Below are 27,165 nucleotides of genomic sequence, written 5' to 3'. Positions count from 1 at the left end.
CTCCCCAGTCTCCCCCACAATTAATTATAAGCTTTTAATTTATACATTGATGACTGTGCAGCACACTGGGCTGAGCTGAGTGCACACAGACTGAGTCACACTGTGTGACTGACTGTGCTGTGTATCGTTTTTTTTTTCAGGCAGAGAACGGATATAGCAGAGAGAAGTGAACGGATATATTATATTAAATAAAAGTTAACTAGCAACTGCACTGGTCACTGACTGTGGTAAACTAACTCTGTCTGCGACTCTGCACAATCTCTCTCTCTCTATCTAATCTATCTCTATTCTAATGGAGAGGACGCCAGACACGTCCTCTCCCTATCAATCTCAATGCACGAGTGAAAATGGCGGCGACGCGCGGCTCCTTATATAGAATCCGAGTCTCGCGATAGAATCCGAGCCTCGCGAGAATCCGACAGCGTCATGATGACGTTCGGGCGCGCTCGGGTTAACCGAGCAAGGCGGGAAGATCCGAGTCGCTCGGACCCGTGAAAAAAAACATGAAGTTCGGGCGGGTTCGGATTCCGAGGAACCGAACCCGCTCATCTCTAGTGGTGGGCTGTAATATTCATGATATGCAATCACGGGGTCAGGGCGGGGGTGGAGGGGGGTGTTATTGCGGAGGGGGGTGTAAAGCACAGGGTGAGATCGCGGACATCTGTGCGGCCGCTGCCGATGGGTTACATTTACACTGACAGTGCAGCAGGGATGTTGCGGCCGCCCAACTGTTACGGCAGCGGCTTCAATACTCTATGCACTTAGAGTAAGCAGCCGGCTATGGTTACAGTTGTTCTAGCAACTGTCTTCTGCTCCTCTCCACTGTAACGCTCCACATGACAAGAAGGGAAGCATTCATCGGCAGCGTGAGCTGCCGCCCTCCAGTGGTCTGCGCCCATAGGCAGCTGCCTAAAGCTGCCTAGTGGTGGCGCCGGCCCTGTGACCAGGCCACTCATACATACACACTGACCAAGATCTACACACACAGTCACGCTACTAGGGGTCACTCACACACTGTCACACTAACCAGGGGCACTCATTGTCACACTGACCAGGGTCCACACATAAAGTGGCACTGATCAAGGGCCACTCACACACTGTCACACTGATAAGGGATTGTAAGCTTGTGAGCAAGGCCCTCCTACCACTATGACTGTTTGTTTTTACCCAGTTTTGTCTAATTATGTCTAGTTGTAAAGTGCAACAGGATTTACTGTGCTATATAAGAAACCGTTAATAAATAAATAAGGGGAACTCACAAGATGTCACACTCAGAGGCGTAGCTAGGGTTTTCGGAGCCCAGGGCAAGATGGAAAATGGCGCCCCCCCCCCCTCCCAAAAAAACACACAAAAAGAGGCATAGGCGCGTGCGTCAAAAAATGGGCGTGGTCACACACCAGAAGGGGTGTGGCCACACTCCAGAAGGGGTGTGGCCACTGAAAATGGCCCACAGTGCCAGTTACATTGCCCCACAGTGCCAGATACAATGCCCCACAGTGCCGGATACATGCCCTACAGTGCCAGATACATGCCCTACAGTGCCAGATACATTGCCCCACAGTGCCAGATACATTGCCCCACAGTGCCAGATACATTGCCCCACAGTGCCAGATACATTGCCCCACAGTGTCAGATACATACCCCACAGTGCCAGTTACATTGCCCCACAGTGCCAGTTACATGCCCCACAGTGCCAGATTCATGCCCCACAGTGCCAGTTACATTGCTCCACAGTGCCAGTTACATGCCCCACAGTGCCAGATACATGCCCCACAGTGCCAGTTACATTGCCCCACAGTGCCAGTTACATGCCCCACTCAGTGCCAGTTACATTGCCCCACTCAGTGCCAGTTACATTGCCCCACAGTGCCAGTTACATGCCCCACTCAGTGCCAGATACATTGCCCCATAGTGCCAGATACATTGCCCCACAGTGCCAGATACATTGCACCACAGTGCCAGATACATGCCCCACAGTGCCAGTTACATTGCCCCACAGTGCCAGATACATGCCCCACAGTGCCAGATACATTGCCCCACAGTGCCAGATACATTGCCCCACAGTGCCAGATACATTGCCCCACAGTGCCAGATATATTGCCCCACAGTGCCAGTTACATTGCCCCACAGTGTCAGATACATGCCCCACAGTGCCAGTTACATTGCCCCACAGTGCCAGTTACATGCCCCACAGTGCCAGATACATGCCCCACAGTGCCAGTTACATGCCCCACAGTGCCAGTTACATGCCCCACTCAGTGCCAGATACATGCCCCACAGTGCCAGTTACATTGCCCCACAGTGCCAGTTACATGCCCCACTCAGTGCCAGTTACATTGCCCCACAGTGCCAGTTACATAGCCCCACAGTGCCAGTTACATGCCCCTCAGTGCCAGATACATGCCCCACTCAGTGCCAGATACATGCCCCACTGTGCCAGATACATGCCCCACTCAGTGCCAGTTACATGCCCCATTTAGTGCCAGATACATGCCCCACTCAGTGCCAGTTACATGCCCCACTCAGTGCCAGTTACATGCCCCATTTAGTGCCAGATACATGCCCCACTGTGCCGCCCCCCCCCCCCCCCCGGTCACTCACCGCTTGTTGATGATATGTGAGGGAGGAGAGTGCAGCGCAGCGCCTCTCCTTCCCCTCACCGCTCCAGGTCTCCGGCGGCTGTCTGGCGCCGGTTCGCTAGCCAATCAGAGCTCGCGGACCGGCAGCCTATCAGGAGCCGGTCCGCAAGCTCTGATTGGCTAACGTCGGAGACCGGACACAGCAGCGCTGCTAGGGCTTCCAGCGGCGGTGAGGGAGAGACGGTGCGCTCTCCTCCCCTCACATTTCGGGTTGACGGGGGCGAGTGGGGCATGATGCCCTGGCCGGCGCCCCCCTCTCCTGGGCCTGCCAAGGCGCCCAGGGCACATGCCCCACTCGCCCTACCCTAGATACGCCTCTGGTCACACTGAGCAGGCCACTCTCACATACACACCGACCAGGCCCCCCCCCCCCACACACACACACACACACATTGTCACACTGAACAGGAGCACTCATTGCATACCTCCCAACATTTCCATACTGAAAAACTGGAAATCAGAGCATGCCAACGAAAAGGGGGTGTGACCTGTGTGAAAGGGGGCATGGCTTCGTAGCAGTGCCACTGTCACAATCCACGTCCCCCAGTCTCCAGTGAATAGACTATTCAATGTTGCTCTGCTAAGCACAGCGAGTGACAGGAGCCTCCCAACTGCCCCACCCCCACCCCACTGCGGGACACTGCGACCCGCAGGTGGGACATCGGGACAGTCCCAAAAAAATGGGACTGTTCCGTTAAAATCGGGACAGTTGGGAGGTATGTCATTGTAACACTGACCAGGCTACTGTCACATACACACTGACCAGGGTCCACACACAAAGTGTATATACTGTATATCTTGTATATCTCTTTGGTGTATATATATCATTGAGACGTCCCACACACAACAGTTATTTTGCCGCTAGGGTGAAGTCACCTGGCCCCATAGCCCTGCATGCTAATATGGACGAGATTGTCCATATTGGCTTGCAGGCATAAACGAACCGGCACCAACGATGAACGAGCGCGGGGCCGCGCATCGTTCATCGTTGGTGCATACGCAATGAAAGATATGAACGACATCTCGTTCATTAATGAACGATATTGTTCATATCTTTCAGTGTAATCGCTAAGTGTGTAGGGCCCTTAAGATGCACCCATTACTTGATATTCCATACAGGGGTTAGTTATACAGCAGATACATTTAAGTCAAGCTTACAAATAGTATGTACTAGTGTAGAGATAGTAAGAAAATAAAAATACAGCAAGACAGTAGGTAGAATAAAGTGACATATCTATGCAATGTTAACTCTATTCCCTGTTAAACTGGAGGTAGGAGCACTGGGGTTAAACTAAAAAAACAAACAAACACACAGGCAGCCCACTCCTCCCCTTCCAAAACCTTGCCACAGCCCACCGACCTCCTGCGCTGTCATCAGTGACTGAGGGCAGACTGGCAGGAATTTTAGAACAGTCAAGTGTTGGAAAGAGGCAGCGCTAACACCCAACAAAGGCAGAGAGGAAGGCTGCTCCCCCACTGATCGTACGGTTGATTCTATATTGGAGTGGGAGAAGGGACCTTCTGACGTATCTAGGGGAGGAGACACGTCACCAGGGGGAGGAGCTATGGGCGAACAGGGTACCGAAAAGTACCCTTGCGGGCTCGCTTCGCTCGCCACGCTTCAGGCTCGGTGGCTCGCTCCGCTCCGCTTCGTTCGCCACCTGATTACTAAAGGTAATAGTTGGTGGCGGGGATAGTAGAGGAACTATCCCGCTGGCCTAGCTCCTCCCCCTTGAGTCGTGGCTCCTCCCCCAGACGGAAAAGGTCCCTTAGCCCACTTGATTCTGATGGTACCGCTGCTGGGGCACAACCTTCCTCCGAGGTTCGCCGCCGCGTGATGACGTCAATGAAGTTTAGCGTGCAGCGGTGCAGACCTCCTCTTCCGGATGGCCGGGTGGGAGCGGTAACTCCTGTTCGGCCGCCGGCCGCAGCGCAAACGGTACGCCGCGGCACCGCACTGTACTGTACAGTCTGTACATGAGTTAGTGACGTGCGGGAGGGGGCGGGACAGGTACCCTTATTACCGTAGAATCCCGTAATCCGGGAGACAGAAAAAGCCTTCTGGAGGGTTGCCACCAAATCCTGGAGAATCCAGGAAATCAAGGAGAGGTGGCAACCCTAGGGGGTCTATTCATGTAGAAAACGAAATCAGAATTGCTACTTATCACTATACATCGCATCGCTTCGATGCGATGTATAGCTGTGATAAGTAGCAATTCATGTATACTTACCATTCCGTCGATGCGCTGCGGTGTCTGGGGCTCCCGCGGTGACGTCTTCTCCGGCGGTCCCTCCCTGCGATGCGCGGGTCCAGCGACGGTCCCTTTGCGCATGCGCGCGGTGTTGACCTCCCGGCCGGCCGCAGTGGTTGCTGGGAGGTCGGGGGGCGGAGCCAGCACGAGGTGTCGAGCAGCGATCAGGGAAGCATTGAGCTTCCCTGACGTCTCCGCACCGCAGTTCAGGTTACGCCGTCCTCAGATGGCGAACCTGAACTCCATGGAGAACTTCATGAATCGCACTCACCATACAAAGGTATGGTGATGCGATTCAGGCACAGAGCGGGGGTACCGCTGGAGAAGTCAGAGACTTCTCCACGGTAACCAGCTCTGTGAATTGCGGTAAGCAGAGAAAAGCCCTGTTTACCGCAAAACAGGGCTTTTCTCTGCTTCATGAATAGACCCCTAGGTATGGTACATGCTGGCTGCTTTTACACGTATCCCACAGATGCTGGAGAGATTTATTTTTACACTAATTCACATTTTAGTTTGGACACGCCCTTCTCAAATTTAAATCTGCACGTTTTACATCTGCATAGTGCAAAATGGTTTTGCTTTTCTCTTACCTCAGAATCAGGCTTTAAGATTGCTATGTGGGTGAGTTTTTCCCTTAGCAATACATACTGTAGTACAGTAGTACTCCAAGGATCACAAGATCATATGGCTAAGAATGCGTACTAACCATATGTGTGTGTGTGTTTATTTATATATGTGGCTATGTGCCCCTCCATGTATTTGACAGGTGAATGGAGAGCAGATAGAAGTTTGCACAGCAATGATCACTGATGGTGGGACATTTACAGTGCACACGGCCATCTTACTAAATCTGATGATGGAACAGGGCTAGGATGGAAACACAAGGATATGTTCTAAATTACCCTGTCCCTACCTCCTTACTGTACCTCTCAACATTTAGACATGCAAAATCTGGAGATAGTAAGCTCTAACCCTGAAATTCTGTCAAAACACACCAAAAAATTATTTTGAGTGAAACCATGTCACTTTTGATGCCCACAAGTAAGGACTGGCCCACTAAAATTAAGTCAGTTGGGAAGTTTGCCAAACCTAACTTGCTAAGATGGCTACATCGTTATACTGTATGAATTGTACCTGTCTCCATAATAAAATGTAATCCTTACTATTGAAGATATTTGCTATTCTGAGTCATGCGTGAGCAAAGTGGATAACATACTCAGCTCAGATGGATCCCCTGCACCTAGTATGGAGCCATTGGTGTTTTGATCATGGGTGCAATGTGTGCAGTGCACAGGGGCCCCTGGGTCCAGGGGGGCCCACACCGCGCACACTGCACCCATGTTGTTTTAATACTTACCTTTCTGGAGTCCCACAACAGGCACTGCAGACGGTGCAACCGCAGCAACAATCGCACCAAAAATTGCCACTGCACATGCGCAGTTCAAAATTTGTCTCCGGGGCATGGCGGGCACCATCTTTCCGGAGACCTGCACAATGCCGGAGCCTATGGCACTGTAGAGGGGAGGGCCCACCACTGTGGAGGGGAGGGGGAGGGACCCGGAGTCTGCACACGGGCCCCATCCTCTCTTAAAACGCCCCTTTATGGAGCAGGTGTGCCAATGGTAGTGATGACGACGAGTGGGATGAGACAGCATAGATACATACGACTCACAATACCAGTAGATAGCTACATAAGCATTCCCATAATGTATCACTCAGAATCAGGCCCTGTACCTAAGTTTCTACCATTTTATAAGTGCTTACAGATAAAGATATTGAATTCCACTGAGATACTGATTTTAATATTGTATGTATTAAAAATGAGTGACAGCTATGCTTTTGTTGTTTGGTTTTACATAATCTCTGCATAGAAATCAATGATCTCTGCATAATCTTCAATCTCTGCTTTATTCACCAGTCACACAGTACATGGAAGAGGTGAATTTAAACAATGATTGTGTGCACAAAGTCTATTACCATGGAAACAAGTGGCCCACAGTAAAACCCACTGTTTGTCAACCCATGACCTTGTCCATTCTAGAACTTGTTCCAGCAGAACAGTCTCATGATAAATGGCAAAGGCCTACATTTATCAAGCCTTGGAGAGTGATAAATTGCACAGTGATAAAGAAGCAACCAACCAGCTCCTAACTGTCATGTTACAGGATGTGTTTGAAAAAGGACAATTAGAAGCTGATTGGTTGGCACTTTATAAGGGTGCAATTTATCACTCTCCAAAGCTTGATAAATCTGGGGCAAAATGAGGAAGCTGAAACCCCCCCTAAGTATCTGCATCAGAAGAGTATGTCATACAGGAAGCAAGGCCTATGACCCCCTTCCGCACCTCTCCCTTCCCAAACACCACCACCACCACCACATGAAACATGAAGTTTCTCATAAGTCTATGAACTTCAAAGAACCACTGATTGGCATAAGTATCTGGAGTGTCTGGACTACTTTCTCCTAATTGCATATGGGCTACTCTTTACTAATTCTTTTCAAAGAGGGTTCTTACTGAAAATTCAAAAATAATAAAGTCAAGCAATGATTTTCATCACTGCATAGTTAGTTGGGGTGTAATTATCACATAAATATGCCTTTTAGTCTCCACATGTTTATCTAGGAGGAAGGGATTAGGTATTGGTTTGCTTATGTATAAGAAAGTAGCCAGGTTGTCTGCTTCTACAGTGCCCTGTAGTGTGTACAGGAATATATCTATAATATAAGCGTGCTATAATTGTTTCTGATATAATCAAGGTCATCCAACACCATCTGGAATGAAGCAGGAGGCATTTTTGGAAGCCTCAAACTGAAAGACACTGCCACTGGAAAATTACAGAGCTGTATTACAGTCATTCATATCTCCCAACATTGGGACAACTGAGGTTGTGGGTGTGGGAAGAAGGGGTGGTTTCGCTATGACAAGCTTGAGGCATGACTGCAACATAGTGGGTGTTGCCATGTTCCTGGCCTGCATTTTTACACAAAAACATCATTTTGTTGATGCACTTGGTTGATATGGCAAGTCTTACTGTGCCACATTGATATATAGGTCCCTTCTTATAATTAATGTAAAAATACATTGGTCAGACTCAGGAGCCTCTCTAATTATTTATGGTATTATTAAATTCCATAATGTAGTATGTAATTCCATAGTTCACATGGTCGAATAAACAGTACATTTCAAAAACCGTAATATGAATTTTCTACATTTCTGCAAAACTAAACAAGTCATAAAAGCAAATGTTTTGCTTATTGGGCCTTGATCAAAGAGGAAGAAATACTGACGTTCTGAAAAGGTGCAAAATGAGATGTGCAGGGTTTACTATACCAGCCAGTTATAAATGTTTTCCATTGTGTGATTATCTGAAATACCAGTAATTAAAAATGTTAATCACAAATGAGTCTTAAAATAGACAAGAACAGGAGATGTCTCCGTATCACCACAGCTGCAGAATATGTTTAGGGGAGTAAGAGTATGGGCTAAGGGTACACAGGGTTACTTACGAGATGTGCCAGGCAGATGTGAAGGTGCTGGGTGCTCCGTGTTCTGATTCTTAAAATGCATGGATGACTCCTAGGTTCTCAATATGTGTCCACCCCTGCAGGAAAATCAACATGAGGATTAATAAAGTACACTGAAAACATAGAAATAGATGAAGAACAATAGAGAGATAATACTTTAAAACAATGTACAAGCAATTGGAGCACAGACATAAGGTACTGTACATATAAAACAAATCTTAAATTGACCAATGATGCACTAAAGTAAACAGCTCAAAACTTATTTTTGACAAGAGCTGAATATCATTTAATGATCCATGTAAATCTATGCTGGTAGCTCCGATTTGCATGGAACATTGAGCAAATTGGTCATATCATATCCAAATTAAATTGGGAAATAGAGAATAGATATATGTCCTTAGCAGTATAAATAGGCCAATTTTCACTCTAAAGATAAAAACTTTTGTTCTGCTTTAAATACTGACCGCAGTGAAAGCATTAAGCAGTAATAGCAGGGGTTCTCAAACTAGGTCATCAAGGCACCCTAACAGTCCAGGTTTTAAGGATATGCATATTTAAGCACAGATGACTTATCTAGTACTTCAGCCAATTTATTTATAACATCTGTGAACAAGTATGGATATCCTTAAAACCTGCACTATTAGGAACCTTGAAGACTGAGTTTGGGAAAATCTGAATTAAAGAAGATTACCACAAATAGATAACAGTAGAACCAATTCTTATTTATCATTATTTATTTATAAAATGCTGCTATACCTGTAATGAGAACAGGGCCGGCAACAGAAATTTTGGGGCCCGGTACATGGATATCTCTGCCCCCCCCCTTAAACCCCCTTTACCCTCCCCAAACATCCCTCCCTGTGCCAATGCATGGATCACCAAATACACACATATTTATTTTTATATATATATATATATATATATATATATATATATATACATACAGTGGGGCAAAAACCAGGAACGAAAAGCACTGAACTGATCGCAGATGCCGAGTAAGTCTGGAGCTACTCAGAAACTGTTAAGAAGTGTCTATTCGCAATTTTGATAATCTTTTGTTCGCAATTTTGATAAGCTAAGATTCACTCCCAGTAGGCGGCGTCTTAGCGTGTGCAAAGCTGCTAAAAGCAGCTTGCGAGCGAACAACTCGGAATGAGGGCCCATGTTCTACAGATAGAACACTGCTTAATATCATACTCATGACTTCAGTACTGTAAGGGATCAATGTTACCACTGTGCCACATTGTGGCCCGACTTATGAAATGCCACCTGACTTATAATAACATGGTTTATGTAAGAAAGTACTGTCATAGAACTTAATCCCTCACAGGATCAGAGTACAAATTTCGCACCTTTAAAGTTATATATATCAGTAATATTATTTATACAATGGAATAATTGTGTACTGCTAAACATGTGATATCCCATTTGGTATCTGAAAAAGCAAATGAAATATAAAATCTTAACTTGAATTAAATAACCTGTTTACTGAACTTAAAATAGTTATCCAAAATGAAATAGGGCAGAGGTTCCGAAACGCGGTCCTCAAGGTACCCCATCAGTCTAGGATTTAGGTATATCCATGGCTCAGCACAGATGGTTAAATCAAATTGACTGAGGTGCTAATAAGTCACCTGTGGCCAAGCATGGATACATTGAAAACCTGGACCATTGGGGTGCCTTGAGGACCGCATTTGGGAAGCTCTGAAATAGGGTATGAAGATATTTTCATGTGAACCGTTCAGATTAAAAAAAAAAAAAAAACAGGGTAAACTAAGGATACAATTGCCTCTATGAAATAGTAAGGATAGAAAATATTATATTTAGACACTTATCTACTGTATCAAGTAGAGATGAGCAGTTTGGATTCTTTCCAATCCGTACAGCTTTGGACACCAGAGATCCAAGTGTTCCCGCCAGACTCAGATTCTACGTCGAGGCCGAACATCATACATACTGTAGATCTATAGTTTGTACTAGTTGGTGCGCTCTACTCTCGTGTGCTTTGTTCACATACATCTAGAAGCCCTGTGAACTGAAAACCACTACAGCAGTAGATCAAACTGTGCATTCAGAAACAGAAATGTCACAAATCCCTGAGGAGAGTCAAAGTGTGTCCTCAAGTGCTATTTGTGAGCCTGACCTTTATGATATTGTACTCGCAGAGAAGCCGCTTTCCACCAATTCTGCTCCCTCTGCAAATGTGTGAATAGAAATTGAGGATGCAGTGGAATTGCAAGAGGACGAAGGGTGTGTTGTAGTTGAAGCTGGCGCTAATGAGGATGATGATGTTGTTTGTGTAAGTCAGGCACCAGTGGAAGCAGCTCTTGGCCATTATAAGAATATGGCCATTATTATTCCTGGGCATAGGACCAACAAATTCACCTTTTATGTGAGGAATTATCTTTACTCAAATCCTGACATTTGTCAAGCCATACTGTATGTAGCCTTTGTGGAACCACAGTAAGTAAAGGTAGGGACGTTAAGCATCTAGGAACTTCCATCCTGTTACGTCATTTGGAGAAAGCTCATAACAAGTTTTTGATAACATCAGAAACTGGTACTAAAAATATATCAACAAGCAGTCTAGCATCAGCTAGCTCCCTTCTCTCAACTAGATCCCAGCACCTGCAATCTCCACCCCCAACACCTTCATCCTCAATTTCCTCAGTATTGATCAGAGGTAGTCCTACATACGATTTGTAATGGTTAGGTGACTCCTTCTAATTCCAGGATTCCTCAGAAGAATCCCTGAGCGCAGGGCCTGCTGCTGCTGAGGGTGGATCTTCATCCCAGAAGGGGACCAAGGAGACTACTAGTAGTATTGTAAGAAAACAATTGACTTTGAAACTATCCTTTGCAAGGGGAAGCAAGTATGACAGCTCCCACCCAGTCGCCCAGCGGATCACTGACATCATCACGGCTATGCTAGTATTAGATCTGCAGCCAATAGCTGTCATTAATGCAGTGGGTTTTACACAGTTAACTGAGGTCCTGTGTCGCTGATACCAAATTCCATCTCTGTTCCATTTTAGCCAAAAAGCCATTCCTCAGCTGTACCAGGATGTTAAAAACCAAAAATATGAGCACAAGCAGTAGTGGGCAAACTAAAGATTACACGACTGTGTCAGCAGCAGCAGAAGCTGTCTCTAACAAACAACGCCAGCTCATTCAGAGGCAGGCTACTCTGTGTATCAGCGGATTCAATAAGGGACATACCACTGACAACCTCTTAGAAAAACTAAGGGATGTAATAGAAACATGGCTTACCTCACTTGGACTCTCCTCAGGATTTGTGAACCATGATAATGACACAAATATTATGAAAGCATTAGAGCTGGGTGAATTTCAACACATCCCGTTTTGCTCACACAATCAACTTAGTAGTACAGGTTTTTATTTTTAAATGACAAGGGCTTGCAGGAGATGCTGCTTGTGGCCCAAGAAATTACGGGACATTATTGGCATTCAGAAACAGCATGCAGGAGACTGCAACACCTGCAAGAACAGTTTGGTTTGCACTGCCATCAACTGAAGCAAGTGGTGGTAACAAGGTGGAACTCCACCCTTTATATGCTTCAGCGGACGGAGGAACAGCAAAAAGCCATCATTAGCTATACAAAAAGCCATGACATTGGGAGAGGAGGGGGAATGTACCTTACCCAGTACTGTCTTGTGCAAGGTGCACAAACCCATTGAAGTAGCCACCTGTGAATTTAGTGCTGACACTGTTAGCTTGAGTAAGGTGATTCCCCTAATTAGATTATTGGAAAATCATCTTTAGAAATTGAAGGAGGAGATTAAATAAAGCAAATACGCAAACTATGCTGGACTTGTAGATCAAGTCCTTTATTCACTTCACCAGGATCCATATGTTGCCAATATCTTTAAATCTAATCAGTACATTTTAGCAACTATGCTTGAGCCTAGGTTTAAGGGGGTCATTCTGAGTTGATTGTTCACTGCTGTTTTTCGCAGTGCAGTGAACAGGTTACTACTGCACATGCGTATGCACCGCAATGCGCACGTGCGTCATACGGGTACAAAGCGGTTCGTTGCTGGGCGATGGATTTAACGAAGAATCCATTTGCACAGCAATTGACAGGAAGAGGGCGTTTATGTGTGTCAACTGACCGTTTTCAGGGAGTGTTTGGAAAAACGCAGGCGTGTCCAGGTGTTTGCTGGGTGGGTGTCTGACGTCAATTCCGGACCAAAAAGACTGAAGTGATCGCAAAGGGCTGAGTAATTTCTGAGCTACTCAGAAACTGCAAAAAAAAAATTGTCCTGCTCGGCTGCACACGCGCTCGCACACTTGCAATGCGAAAACACACTTCCCTGTGGGCAGCGACTATGCGTTTGCACGGCTGCTAAAAGTAGCTAGCGTGCGGTCAACTCCGAATAACCCCCTAAATCGTATGCTGTGTCTTTCTTTCCAACTGTCCCAAATCTTAAGGGATGCAAAAAGTTCCTGGAGATCAAATTGGCAGCTCAAGTGACACATGGTTTCCTAATTCAGTTTATTCAGCAGCAGCCAGAAAAAAACTCAGCTTTCTCAAAAGACCTAGTGGTGATGAATATAAGTCAACACTACATTTTGGGTCTAAAAGAATTGCCCAACATTAGTGACACCTCTACCATAACTCCATCTGATACGATCATCATCCAAAGAATGGTGGAGGATTATTTTTATGACACTGTACAAATAGGCCTGTCACAGAGTCCCTTTGAGTACTGGAAGGGAAAAAAGGCAAGTTGGGGGCCCTTGTACAAACTGGCTTTTACTTAAGCTGCCCACCATCTAGTGTGTACTTGGAGAGAGTTTTCAGCACAGTCAGGAACCTTGTGAGCAAACGGCGTAGGAGGCTACTTCCTCAAAATATGGAAAAGATGATGTTCACCAAAATGAACTAGAAATTCCACGAGGAACACTTTTCACAGCAAGTACGTCAAAGTACAGAGACTTCTGTAATGGTGGATTCCAAACAGCAGCATCCATTAAGTGAAATAGCGCTGAGTCCCTGCCATGGCGTCTTATATGGAATCCAAGTCTCGCAAGATTCCGACATCGGGTAGATGAAGTTCGGCCTCAATGTGGAATCTGAGTATGGTGGGAACACCTGAGCCGCGGCTCTGGTGGACTAGAATTACCAATGTTCAAAGCGGTTCAGATTCCAAGCAATCCGAACCACTCATCTGTACTTCCAACATTGAAGGGTAGGGACAATGGTAGGATGAATTAGTTTGAGTAGATTTGCCTGCCAGGAAACTATTTCAGAGAATGTGTTTAGAGTCACTGTTTAGAGTCCTTCGCTTTAGTCCATTCTAATACTCTATTTAAAATAACAGCATGGTAATAACTTAAAATGTGTGGCAACTGAACACCACTCTTATGTTTCTGTCTATACAATACTTTCAGTTTTAGACAGGGTGTTATTCCTGCCCAAGCAAATTATCTAATGGAAGATTGCAAGGTATGAAACTATGACGAAGGGACACAAATCGGTAGTGTCTGAAAAATACAAAGAATTTATCTTGACCACACTCACTCATCCTGGCCAAGAGAGTCCTTTAGATTGCCAGGAACAGTAGTTTTACCATATCTTGGATATGGGAGGGGAGGGGGGGGGGGGAATTGGCCTGAAAAAGTTTAGATAAATCCCTGGTGAGTGTCAGACCAAGGTACTTAATGTGAGTGGGATGCCAGGAGAATGGGAATGCCTCCTTCAGACCTCATTTGGTAGTGTAGAGGATTTATTTACAGCCGCGGATTTTGAGTAATTTATTTTAAAGTTGGAAAGTCTACTATAGATTTGAAATTCAGAAACCAGATTAGGGAGGGATGTTATGGGGTTAGTGACAGTTTCCAAAAGATTGTCAGCAAAGAGGGCCATTTGGAATTCATGTGGACCAACTTTTTCAGAGCCGTTCTCGCCTCCACCAACTGAAGATACAGATCGCTGGAGAGTAAAGATTTGTGTGATGTCTCCAATTGTTTGATTGTAAACAATAAAACATCCAATTGAGCCTCTCTCTGTCTTTTCATGTAGGAACACAATTGGATACATTTACCCCGCAGTACACATTTATGTGCCTCCCACATAGAGACCTTAGACACATCAGGAATATCGTTTATTTCAATTAAATCAACATAATCTATTCTTGAGTAAGTGGAATATGGACATGAATAAAAGGAATAATCATGCGCTGTAGGGTTAAGGACTCTCAAAGTGTCGGCCAACTGGTGCTAGTGAAAGATGCGCCATACCTCACAGTATCCCTTGTCAGAGGCAGAACTCTGGGAGGCAACGGAGTCATCTGCCACCGGGCTCCTGCTCTGAAGGGAGGAACCTCTCCTCCCATTCTGTGGCACCATTGAATTAAGTTAATTGATAGCTGCCGCTGTCTTTTCAGTGGCCGACTTTATTGGTCCCTGCACCTTACAGATCACACCCTCTTTATTATACTGAATATACACATTTTACAAGTGTCACACCCAGGATTAGAAACCACAACCTATTACACTGGAAGCAGATACCTTACTGATGAAGCGGTTTGCTCCTGTATAGGAAATATGAGAATTCTAACTATATGAAGATACTTCTCTGACAATTACACGTAACTTCATATAGTTAGAATTCTCATGATTCCTCTACAGGAGCAAATAGCTCCATCAGTAAAGTGTCTGTTGTTAGTGTAACAGGTCATGGGTTCTAATCCTGGGTATGACTGCTAAGAAATGTGTGATGTATAATAAAAGACAATTAAATGTATAAATACAGTATATACATGTTTTTTTTCAGAATACTCCATAAACAAACAAACAAACACACACACACACACACACACACACACACACACACTTATCTTAATGTAGGAAATAGGGGGGCACCAATATTTATCTTGCCTCTGGGCAACAGTGATGAACTTACGCCACTGCCCCTTGTTGTTGTAGCACGGGGCATTGGAGGATGTATCCACCAGTGGGTCTATGATCCAGCTGAAATCCCCTTCAAAGATGGTGATGACCCGTAAGGGTTCAGCTTTATATAGCAGATGGCAGAAAAAGGCAGGCTGACCTTGGGTGGGGGCATAGACATTAATGAATATAAATAATAGGGTATGATTTTTGCATTTCAATATAAGGCCCTTACCCTCCATGAGTCTATGAATCTCCACCTCCATTAAGTGTAAATGCTTAGCAAATAAAATCGCAATTTCTAGAGTTTTACTCTGATAATTGCTATTGAAAAGGGTGTGGGGATAAAAACGGTTTTGTAATGATGGGGAGCATGAAGTATGACGAAAATGGGTCTCCTGAATATAAGATATATTCACTTTCTCCTAAGCGTGCGGAGGAGCTTGGAGTGCTTTTCCGGGATATTTAGAGCTCTAGCATTAATAGAAATTATGCAGAGAGTAATTGGAGTCATGGACATGGGGAGTCATGAAACCAAACAGTAATACTGAACATATGGCATCAGGTGCACTTCTAAGGCTCTGGTAAAGAGGCATAAAGCTTTCCAAAGGAAAGAAGAATTGGTGTGTGGAAGAGCAGGGGAAGGAGCAGGAGAAGGAAATACAGAACAGTCACAAATAAAAGATAGAAGAGGAGGTAAAGGAACATAGTGACTAGAAAAAACAAACAAAAAGAACAGGGGAGGAGACTAGGTATAGGGGCCGGGTGGTCTTCAGTATGCCGGCTGTCGGGATCCCGGCGCACAGTATACCGGCGCCGGAATCCCGACAGCCGGCATACCGACACTTATTTTCCCTCGTGGGGGTCCATGACCCCCCTGGAGGGAGAATAAAATAGCGTGGCGCGCGTAGCACGCCACCGTGCCCGCAGCGTGGCGAGCGCAGTGAGCCCGCAAGGGGCTCATTTGTGCTCGCCACACTGTCGGTAAGCCGGCAGTCGGGCTCCCTGCGCCGGTATGCTGGTCGCCGGGAGCCCGACCGCCGGCATACACACCCATAGGGGCCTATGCAAGGGGATGAGCTAATAAGAGGTATCCAAAGCGCAACTTCACTACAATCCAAGGTCATAGTGCTGATCAGATCCTAAAGGTCATTCTACAGAGATACAAACGGACCCAGGAAGGAAATAAAACATAGATATAGAGAAATGGATGAAAGTCCCATAAACGACTCATGCAGCACAAATTTCAATCCCAATTCACTGCAGAGCTTCTCATTAGGTAGAACAGTCAGGTGTCACCAGTTGTAGGACTACCAGCTTTCCGATTAGGCTGGTGGACCATCTGCCATGAACCTGATCTATCAATGACTGCCGGAGAGAAAGATGGAGAGAGGTGTCTTTCCAATCAGGAAAATGAACTGAATTCAGATTCAGAGCCGAGCAGAAGGTATCAAGGTCGTCTGGAAAGGATAAGGTAACCATTTTCCCTTCATGAGAGACTTGCAGATTAAAAGGGATGCCCCACCAGTATTTCAGATGGGAATACGTAAGAGGCTTCAGGGCCTTTCGCTGTTGGAGTGTATGCCAGGAAAGGTCCGGGAAAATTTGTAAGTGGTTCCCATTCAAATCCATGGCTTCCAATCACCGTACCTTCCGAAGAATGTCATCTTTTTGGGTAAAGTAGTGGAGTCTGCAAATCACATATCTTGATTTTTAAGAAGGGAGACTCTGTGGTCGGAATGCCCTGTGGGCCCTATCAAAGACGAGTCGTTCATTTATATCTTGTCCCAGAATCTATTTTTTGTCAAGGCATCTGTCAAGCCAGTTTAGGGAATATCCTCAGCGAGACCTTGCACTCATATTATTGCAAAGCCCTCTATTATTGAGTTTGTCCAGTCTCATTTTAAATTGGTGCAGTTCCGCAGCTTGATAGGAAATAACATCCCACATTCTCAGAAGAAGGTCATTAGAGCATTCTTTGGACTCCTCCAGGACGGCAACCCGATCTGAGAGCTGAGAGATATCCATTTGCAGGTTGGATAGTTCCCGACGTATAGTATCTTGTATATCCTTCTTAGTCAGAAGGGTTTTAATGTAAGCAATGATGTCTTTAATTTAATTTCCAATGGAGGAGGAACCAAGAAGTTCCAGGCAATCTGTTTGAAAAGGGCATGAAGAAGCCTCAGAATGAAAAGAGGGAACTTGGAGTGACCAGGCCGGACTCTCGTTGACCGGTGGAGCAAGTGAGAAAGGGTCGCAGATCAGACTGTAATGATGAGTCTATAGAATAAGGAGTATCCTTTCCCAGACCGGATTTTAGACCCTTGACCATAAAAGAGCGAAATATGGAATAAGTAAGAGCAGATGTATCAAAAGATGGTTATGTTGTAAGAGTAATGAGCAATTGTGGACCCATGTGGCTGGATCTCTAGGCAACCATCATCAAGTGAGGCAGACCATCATCAACCGTAATCAGAGCAGAACATGGGGAACATTGGCAGTTGGAGCCAGATAATTTATTGCACTTTTAGGCTGTATATGAGGAAATAGACAAAAATCTGCAAAAGTGCTGTAATTTCGAAAGTTCCCAATGACGTAACACAAAAGGCTAGAAATTTTCTGGGATGTCAATATTGGTAGATGTTCATAACATGTGCAAAATAGAAGATAACAGTCTAAACTTGTCATACTGACTTGCCATCTATATATAATGTGGAGCAGTGCTACCTGACAATAATATATCAGTGAAAATCAAAGATGGCCACCATCTGTGACTGCATCCAAAAACTGCAGTGCATGGAGCTCCACAGGGTATAGACACCTCTCTGCAAGCCTAGGATCCAGTGCAGGAGAGGGCTGAATGTTCCCACAGGCACTCCACGAGGTAAGGAACCATAGGTCGGGCACCATCCATCTTCACAAGTAGGAGTGCCGGATCACGGGCAGTAGCCAGGAAAGCCAGCAGCTGCAGGTGCCAGTGCAGGCCCCGGCCGGTAATGCATCACCAGAGAGATAAATACGGCAGTAACGGAAGTGGACGTGTGCCAGCAGATGCTGGGGAAGCCTACGAAGCCACACAGGCAAGGAGCAGTGGGAACTTTAAACCCCTGCAGCTTCTCATGTGCCGGAGCTCATTGGAGGTGCATCCGCACTCTCTTGCATCAAGGCTATATGCAGCCACTGTTTCATAATGTGCTATAAACTGCCATGTGTTTGTGCCACTGCTGTCGCTTGGTATCTAGCCAGCTTGTTGCAGCGTTTGGCCAATAAAAGTGAAATCAATATTGTGAGCTGTGAGGTGGTCATAGTTGAGTAGAAATGACTGGAAATTAATGTTTAATGTTAATGTTGAGGTAAATAATACTCTAAGAACAAACAAATACCAAAAGTATGTGATTTTAGCTTTTTTGTAAACTTCGGAAAAAAATCAAAATCCAAAACCAGTCACAGCGGTTTGGCAAATCCAAATTGAAAGCTGGACAATGAAACAAAGCTGAATCCAAATCCTGCAAAATGGTTTGGGGCACATCTCTAGTGTCAAGAAAGAACAGCTGAGCGATACAGTGTGGTAATAGTAAGATGATTCTTATTGCTTTGTCAGTGTTGGACACTCCTGCTCATGTAAGATGTGTTTACTATTGCATCCTGAAATTGTAACAGTAATTGGAGGACAGAGGTGGTGCTTGTATCTAAACTGTCCTTACGAAATAGACAGTAGATAACTTCACGTGCTTGGCAAGGTGAAGTTATCACAGAAGATGCCAAGGGATGGGTTTTCAGAGTATCATAAATAGATCTCTAAGTGTGCTTTTGTTGGCAATAGTGCTTTGCCTGAAACATCAAGAGGGTACCGCCAGTGATATCACAGCACTTCATAAGATTCCCTGATGTTTTTTTGTAAACAGTGAGTGTGGTTTTACGTACAGTATATGGTCAAAGAAATACATGAAACATGTTTTAGAAGAGCTATAATGAAATAGCACCATCTGACTCATTCTAAGCAGAACCTACAGTAGCTAGTGACCAAATTACAGCGCAGAAAGCACATACAGCATTTAAATGTTATATAAATAATTTAGAAAGCATTCTAGAATACTACTTTAAAATACAGGAAAAAATTCCAGGGACTATATACAAAACAGAGAACATTGTTAACGACTACTATGCAATACAAAGAATATTATATTGACTGACATACAATACAGAAATGTATTCTAGTGACTGACTTACAATACAAAAGGAATCTTAGTGATTGTAATACAGAGAGCATAAGGAATAGAGAACAAGTATCATAGCTTTCTACATAGCAGCAAACATGATGCTAAACAAAAAAAGGTACACAGATAACCTCCGGATTGCCCTTACAGCGATTTTAGTTAAGATAAATGCATATTTGTTGATATTCTGGCTGCCCCCACTGGGAGGAGGCAGCCAGCTTGGCATGGCAAGGGAGCGTGGTGCAGCATATTAGGGGCGTGGCAGAGGGGTGGTAATGCTGGGTAGGAGCAGAGCAGGGGGGTTGTCCACAAAATTGCATTATCTGGACCCACCCCGTCACACAATGCCGAGATTGTAGGTATTGTGAGGCAGGGGGCAGGGCCACAATGACGCGATTCACCGCGAATCGCACCATCGGCCCCCAAGGCTGCATGAGGTTGTGTGCGGCTGCGTTGGTACAGGCAGGTGGTGGTTTTCTGGGAGACTTGGACGATTTTTGGGAGCTGCCCGGCCATTCCTGGAGAGTAGTCAAGTATGGATAAATGGTGAAGGATAGTAATAATTCCCTGCTGCTGACTGTCCTAAGGTTTCTATCATGGCTGATTTATCTTTCATGTCTCCGCCTTCCACTGTCTCTTCTCATTTCCACCATACAATACTACACCATCATAAATGGCAGTCCTTAGTGGTTGCTATAATATTTTTGGCTGGAAATGCTCATGCTTAACAGTAGCCACATATATTCCCCAAAACCAGCTACAATTATGATTACTTACAGTATGTATACATTGTTCTCCATAATGCATACAACTCTTAGGGGGAAATTCAAATGTTTGAAAAGTCAGTTGGGAGTCTGTATTTAATAGACAGGAAAAAACAGACACCCAACCAACTTTTCAAACATTTGAATCTCCCCCTTAGATTGTAAACTAATTTGATAAGGGTGCTGCCTATTTATCTTCTGTTTCCTTCCATTTTTGGTTATTTATTATTATTATTATTATTATTATTATTATTATAATCATAATGTGCAGTGTACAAAAGGTTGGTAGTTTATACAGATGTGTCCACATATATCTAGCCTCCTGGTTTGTTAAACACCTCTTCTAGTCATGCCATGGCGTCGTGTGCCTTGGTAGCACCAAGCAGTGGCGTAACTACCATGTTGGGTGCAGCTACTATGGGGCCCGGGCTGCTCCCAGGGCCCGCTGCAGTGCAGCGCCGTGATTCGCAGAGATTTAGGTGTGGGGTCTAATGCTGTGAAGCCCCACCCCCACCAGAGACCTCTGCTGTAGGAGGTAATGTATCTCCTGCTCAGCCCCCCCTCTCTTTCCTGACACTGTCTCTCTCTCTAACACTCTCTCTTTCGCCTTCCCTCTCTATCACTCTCTCTCTCTCTACCTGATACTCTCTCTCTCCCTGGCACTGTCTCTCCCTCCTTCTCTCTCTGCCTGCACTGTCTCTCTCTCCCTCTCTCCCCCTGACATTGTTTCTCCCTGGCACTGTCTCACCCTCCCTGATAGTGTGTCTCTCTCTCCATGACTCTCACTCTCATTCTCTCTCTCCCTGACACTCTCACTCTCTCTTGCTCCCCCTCTCTCTCTTGCACTGTCTCTCCCTCTCATGCTCTGACACTGTCTCTACCTCTGACAATCTCTCTCTCTCTCTCTCTCTCTCTCTCTCTCTGATACTGTCTCTCTTCCTCTCTCTCTCTTTCCTCTCTCTCTCTCTGGCAATCTATCTCTCTCTCCCTCTCCCCCTGACACTGTCTACCCCTCTTTCTCTTTTTCCTGACACTGAATCTCTGTCCATCCCTTACACTGTCTCTCTACCTGGCACCGTCTCTTTTTCCTTTGCTCTCTCTCTCTCTACCTGATACTGTCTTTCCCTGGCACTGTCTCGCCCTCCCTCTCTCTCTGCCTGGCACTGTCTATCCCTCCCTTTCTCCCTGACACTGTCTCCCTCTCTCCCCCCTGACACTGTCTATCTCCCTGGCACTGTCTCACCCTTACTGATATTGTGTCTCTCCCCCTGACTCTCTCTCTCGCTGGTTCTCTCTCTCCCTGTCTCTCTCCCTGACACTATTTCTCTCTTGCTCCTACTCTCTTTCACTCTCCCTCCCTCTCTGACACTCTCTCTCCCTCTGACACCCGCTCTCTCTCCCTGATGCCATCTCTCTCTCTTCCCCTCTAACCCCGTTTTCTCTCTTTCTCCCTGACACCCTCTCTCTTGCTCCTTTCTCACTTTCTATTATTCCCTCTATTTCCATGAAACTCTCTCTCTCTCTCTCTCTCTCTCTCTCTCTCTCTCTTGCTCCTCTCTCTCCCCCTGACACACTTGTTGTCTCTCTCCCCTCACTCTCTCTCTCTGCTGCTCCCATAAGGGGATTTGTAGTGACAATGGTGGGTAAAGAGGGGGGTGAAGGGGCCCTTTCAAGATTTTGCTATGGGGCCTTCTACACATTGCAGGAGGTAGCCAGTCAGCACATATAAACATGCATACAATGTTTTATGTAATATATGTGCTAGCTGCCTTAAGCAGGGATCAGCAGCGCCGCTGTTTCACGGACCTACAAAAGCATGGGACACAGCACTCAGCTTGTCTATTTTCTATAAGCCCGCCCTCAGATGTCTGTAAAACTAGCCAATGGTAGTCTGGGAGTGGGCTTATAGAAGACAGATAAGCTGAGTGCTGTGTCTCGTTCTTCGGCCGGACAGTGAAACAGGGGCGCTGCTGATCCCTGGTTTAGGCAGCCTGCACATATATTACATATAACGGGATGTAGTTATGTGGTCACTATGCCAACACCATAATCCCGCCCCCTCACAATCCCGACAGTCGGCATACCGACTAACAGGGACTATTCCCACTCATAGGTGTCCACGACATCCATAGAGATGGAATAAAACCTGTGGTGAGTGCAGCTCGCCACCAAGCCTGCAAGGGGCACCCCCGCCGGGCATCTAAAAGCCGGGATCCCGGTGTCGGTATGGTGACTGGTGTTCGTGAACCCAACCCCATACAACATTGCATGTATGTTTATATGTGCTGACCGACTCCACCCTATAATATAAAGTGGACCCTGCAATCCAGGGGCAGCAGCCGCTGCTTGTAATATCTATTTTCAAAATTTAGAGAGAGCAAAACAGAGAAAAGCCACTAAATGGCCTAGTATTTGTTAATAATCAATGAGTTCCTATTTAAATCGCTGAGCACATTTCAGGAGGGTATGATTACATGGGATCGAATTTGACAGGGAAAACTCAAATGCCAGGGGTCACATCCAATGCAACCATGCAGATTGTGTTGTTAAGTTATAACTTTTCCAATTGCTGGATATTTGCTCCATGATATATTGCATTGCATAGCTACTCTAAAAGTACCGTACTTACAGAAGTTGTGTTAAGATTAGAGATGTGCAGCGGGCACTTTTTGTGTTTTGGTTTTGGTTCTAATTCCCCGGTCGTGTTTTGGTTTTGCGCTAGTTTTGCCAAAACCACCATTTCGTGTTTTGGTTTTGTTTTGGATCTGGATGATTTTTGAAAAATCATAAAAACAGCTAAAATCACAGAATTTGGGAGTAATTTTGATCCTTCGGTATTATTATTATCCTCAATAACATTAATTCCACTCATTTCTAGTCTATTCTGAACACCTCACAATATTGTTGTTAGGCCTAAAAGTTGCACTGAGGTAGCTGTATGACTAAGCTAAGCGACACAAGTGTGCGGCACAAACACCTGGCCCATCTAGGCACTGCAGTGGAAGACAGGATGACAGATTTAAAAAATAGGCCCCAAACAGCACATGGTGCAAAGAAGACAAAGAGATGCAATGAGCTAGCTGGATGACTAAGCTAAGCGACACAAGTGTGCGGAACAAACACCTGGCCCATCTAGGAGTGGCACTGCAATGGCAGACAGGATGGCACTTAAAAAAACTAGACCCCAAACAGCACATCATGCAAAGAAGTAAAAGAGGTGCAAAGAGGTAGCTGGATGGCTTAGCTAAGCGACACAAGTGTGCGGCAAGAACAACATGGGACGTGCTAAAATTTGCCCAGATGTAATACACGCACAATATTGGTGGCACAGGATAGCGTACCCCTAAACCAAACACACACACATGGCAAAATCTGTAAAATCAATTTGGATAATAATAACCCTTTTATTTGGAGCTATTATAATAATATGCAGCACAGGCGAGCGTACCCCTACACCACACAGGGCAAACCCTATAAAAATTATTTGGATAATAATATAAGTAATGTATATAAGCCTCTTATTTGGAATAAATAATATACAGTACAGGACACCACCACTGGACTTATGGCAGCACAAGACACCGCTACTGGACTGATGCAGCACAAGACAGCGCCACTGGACTGGACTTATACGGCAGTACCCCTGTACTTGTACGGCAGTGTCAGACAGGATGGCACTTTAAAAAACTAGTCCCCAAGCAGCACATGACGCAAAGAAGAAAAAGAGGTGCAAGATGGAATTGTCCTTGGGCCCTCCCACCCACCCTTATGTTGTATAAACAGGACATGCACACTTTAACAAACCAATCATTTCAGCGACAGGGTCTGCCACACGACTGTGGCTGAAATGACTGGTTTGTTTGGGCCTCAACCAAAAAAGAAGGAATCAATCTCACCTTGCACAAACTGGCTTTACAGAGGCAAGATGCCAACCTCATTCTCATCCTCCGATTCCTCACCCCTTTCAGTGTGTATATTCTCCTCCTCCTCACAGAGTATTTATTCATCCCCACTGGAATTCACCATCACAGGTCCCTGTGTACTTTCTGGAGGCAATTGCTGGTAAAGGTCTTCCCGGAGGAATTTATAATTCATTTTGATGAAAATCATCTTCTCCACATTTTGTGGAAGTAACCTCCTATGCCGATCGCTGACAAGGTTACCGGTTGCACTAAACACTCTTTCGGAGTACACACTGGAGGGGGGGCAACTTAGGTAAAATAAAGCCAGGTTATGCAATGGCATCCAAATTGCCTCTTTTTCCTGCCAGTATACGTACGGACTGTCTAACGTGCCTACTTGGATGCTGTCACTCATATAATCATCCACCATTCTTTCGATGGTGACAGAATCATATGCAGTGACAGTAGACATGTCAGTAATCATTGGCAGGTCATTCAGTCTGGAACAAATGTCAGCACTCACTCCTGACTGCCCTGCATCACTGCCAGCGGGTGGGCTCGAAAATCCTAATCTTTTCTTCGCAGCCCCAGTTGCAGGAGAAAGTGGAGGAGCTGTTGACGGGTCACGTTCCGCTTGAGTTGACAATTTTCTCACCAGCAGGTCTTTGAACCTCTGCAGACTTGTGTCTGCCAGAAAGAGAGATACAATGTAGGCTTTAAACCTAGGATCGAGCATGGTGGCCAAAATGTAGTGCTCTGATTTCAAAAGATTGACCACCCTTGAATCCTGGCAAAGGGAATGAAGGGCTCCATCCACAAGTCCCACATACTTTGCGGAATCGCTCCGTCTTAGTTCCTCCTTCAATTTCTCCAGCTGCTTCTGCAAAAGCCTGATGAGGAGAATGACCTGACTCAAGCTGGCAGTGTCTGAACTGACTTCATGTGTGGCAAGTTTGAATGGTCGGAGAACCTTGCATAAGACGAAAATCATTCTCCACTGCGCTTGAGTCAGGTGCATTCCCCCTCCTTTGCCTATATTGTAGGTGGATGTATAGGCTTGAATGGCCTTTTGCTGCTCGTCAATCCTCTGAAGCATATAGAGTGTTGAATTCTACCTCATTACCACCTCTTGCTTCAGGTGATGGCAGGGCAGGTTCAGGAGTGTTTGCTGGTGCTCCGGTCTTCAACACGCGGTCGCTGAATGTCGAAAGTGGCCCGCAATTTTTCGTGCCACTGACAGCATCTCCTGCACGCCCCTGTCCTTTTTAAAAAAATCTGCACCACCAAAACATGGGACGTGCTGGAATTTGCCCAGATGTAATGCACGCACAATATTGGTGGTGTTGTCCGATATCACAAATCCCCAGGAGAGTCTAATTGGGGTAAGCCATTGTGCAATGTTGTCCCTCAGTTTCCGAAAGAGGTTGTCAGTGGTGTGCCTCTTAAGTGGTGATACATAGCGTAGCCTGCCTAGGAATGAGTTGGCGTTTGCGAGATGCTGCTACTGGTGCCGCTGCTGTTGTTGCTGCGTGAGGCCATACATCTATCCAGTGGGCTGTTACAGTCATATAGTCCTTAGTATGCCCTGTTCCACTTGTCCACATGTCTGTGGTTAAGTGGACAGTTGGTACAACCGCATTTTGCAGGACACTGAGGACACTTTTTCTGACGTTTCTGCACATTCTCGGTATCGCCTGCCTAGAGAAGTGGAACTTAGATGGGATTTGATACCAGGGACACAGTACCTCAAACAATTCTCTAAGTCCCACTGAACTAATGGCGAATACCGAACGCACGTCTAGCACCAACATAGCTATCAAGGCCTCAGTTATCCGCTTTGCAAAAGGATGACTGCTGTCATATTTCATCTTCCTCACAAAGGACTGTTGGACAGTCAATTGCTTACTGAAAGTAGTACAAGTGGTCTTCCAACTTCCTCTCTGGGATGATGATCGACTTCCAGCAGCAACAACAGCAGCAGCAGCAACAGTAGGCGTACCACTCAAGGATCCTCCGGAGGAATCCCGGTTAGGAGAGGACTCCTCAGTCTTGCCAGTGACATGGCCTGCAGGACTACTGATGTTCCTGACTGAGGAGGAAGTTGGCGGTGTTGCTTGCAGGAGCTTGGGTACAAGAAGAAGAAGGGATTTAGGTGTCAGTGACTGCTTACGCTCTTACCCAAAGTTTTACTACTTGACACTGACTTCTGATGAATGCACAGCAGGTGATGTATAAGGGAGGATGTTCCTAGGTGGTTAACATCCTTACCCCTACTTATTACAGATTGACAGAGGCAACACATGGCTCGACACCTGTTGTCCGGATTTGTGGAGAAATAATTCCACACCAAAGAGGTGGCTTTTTTTTGTATTTTGCCCAGGCATCACAATGGGCTTCTTCATCCCACAGACAACAGGTGTCTCCCCCGGTGCCTCATTTAAACAAACCACATCACCATCAGAATCCTCATCGTCAACTTTCTCCTGGCGCCAGCAACACCCATATCCTCATCCTGGTGTACTTCAACAGTGACATCTTCAATTTGAATATCAGAAACTGGACTGTGTGAGCTCCTTCCAGCACTTGCAGGGGGCGTGCAAATGGTGGAAGAAGCCACCTCTTCCCGTCCAGTGTTGGGAAGGTCAGGCATCACAACCGCCGACACACTTGGACTCTCCTTGGGGATTTGTGATACCATCTTAGAACGCACAATTCTTTTCTGTGCTTTTTCCTGCTTAACTCTTTCAATTTTTCTAGCGAGAGGATGAAGGCTTCCGTCGTCATGTGAAGTTGAACCACTAGTCGTGAACATAGGCCAGGGCCTTAGCCATTCCAGTATCACTGTTAATATACGCCAGGATTACTGGATTTATACGGCAGGAACACTGGACTTATACGGCAGGATCACTGGATTTATACGGCTGTACCGCTGGACATATACGGCAGTACC

The 27,165-nt window shown here is 45.7% G+C and overlaps 1 protein-coding gene across 18 annotated transcripts in view; it reads right to left on the bottom strand.

Moving 5' to 3' along the window:
* Positions 1-27,165, bottom strand: part of NRXN2 (neurexin 2) — a 1,320,144-nt gene that overhangs the window by 1,061,997 nt on the left and 230,982 nt on the right. For all 18 annotated transcript variants that reach the window (XM_063945216.1, XM_063945229.1, XM_063945225.1 and 15 more), the window contains exon 2: positions 8,399-8,493. The gene's annotated coding sequence lies outside the window, so the exon portion shown is untranslated. The remainder of the gene's footprint in view (positions 1-8,398; positions 8,494-27,165) is intronic.

The sequence above is a fragment of the Pseudophryne corroboree genome, chromosome 11, assembly GCF_028390025.1.
Source record: "Pseudophryne corroboree isolate aPseCor3 chromosome 11, aPseCor3.hap2, whole genome shotgun sequence".
Lineage (NCBI taxonomy): Eukaryota > Metazoa > Chordata > Amphibia > Anura > Myobatrachidae > Pseudophryne > Pseudophryne corroboree.
The sequence above is the reverse complement of the archived record's forward strand: the minus strand, read 5'-3'. Positions and strand labels throughout refer to the sequence as shown.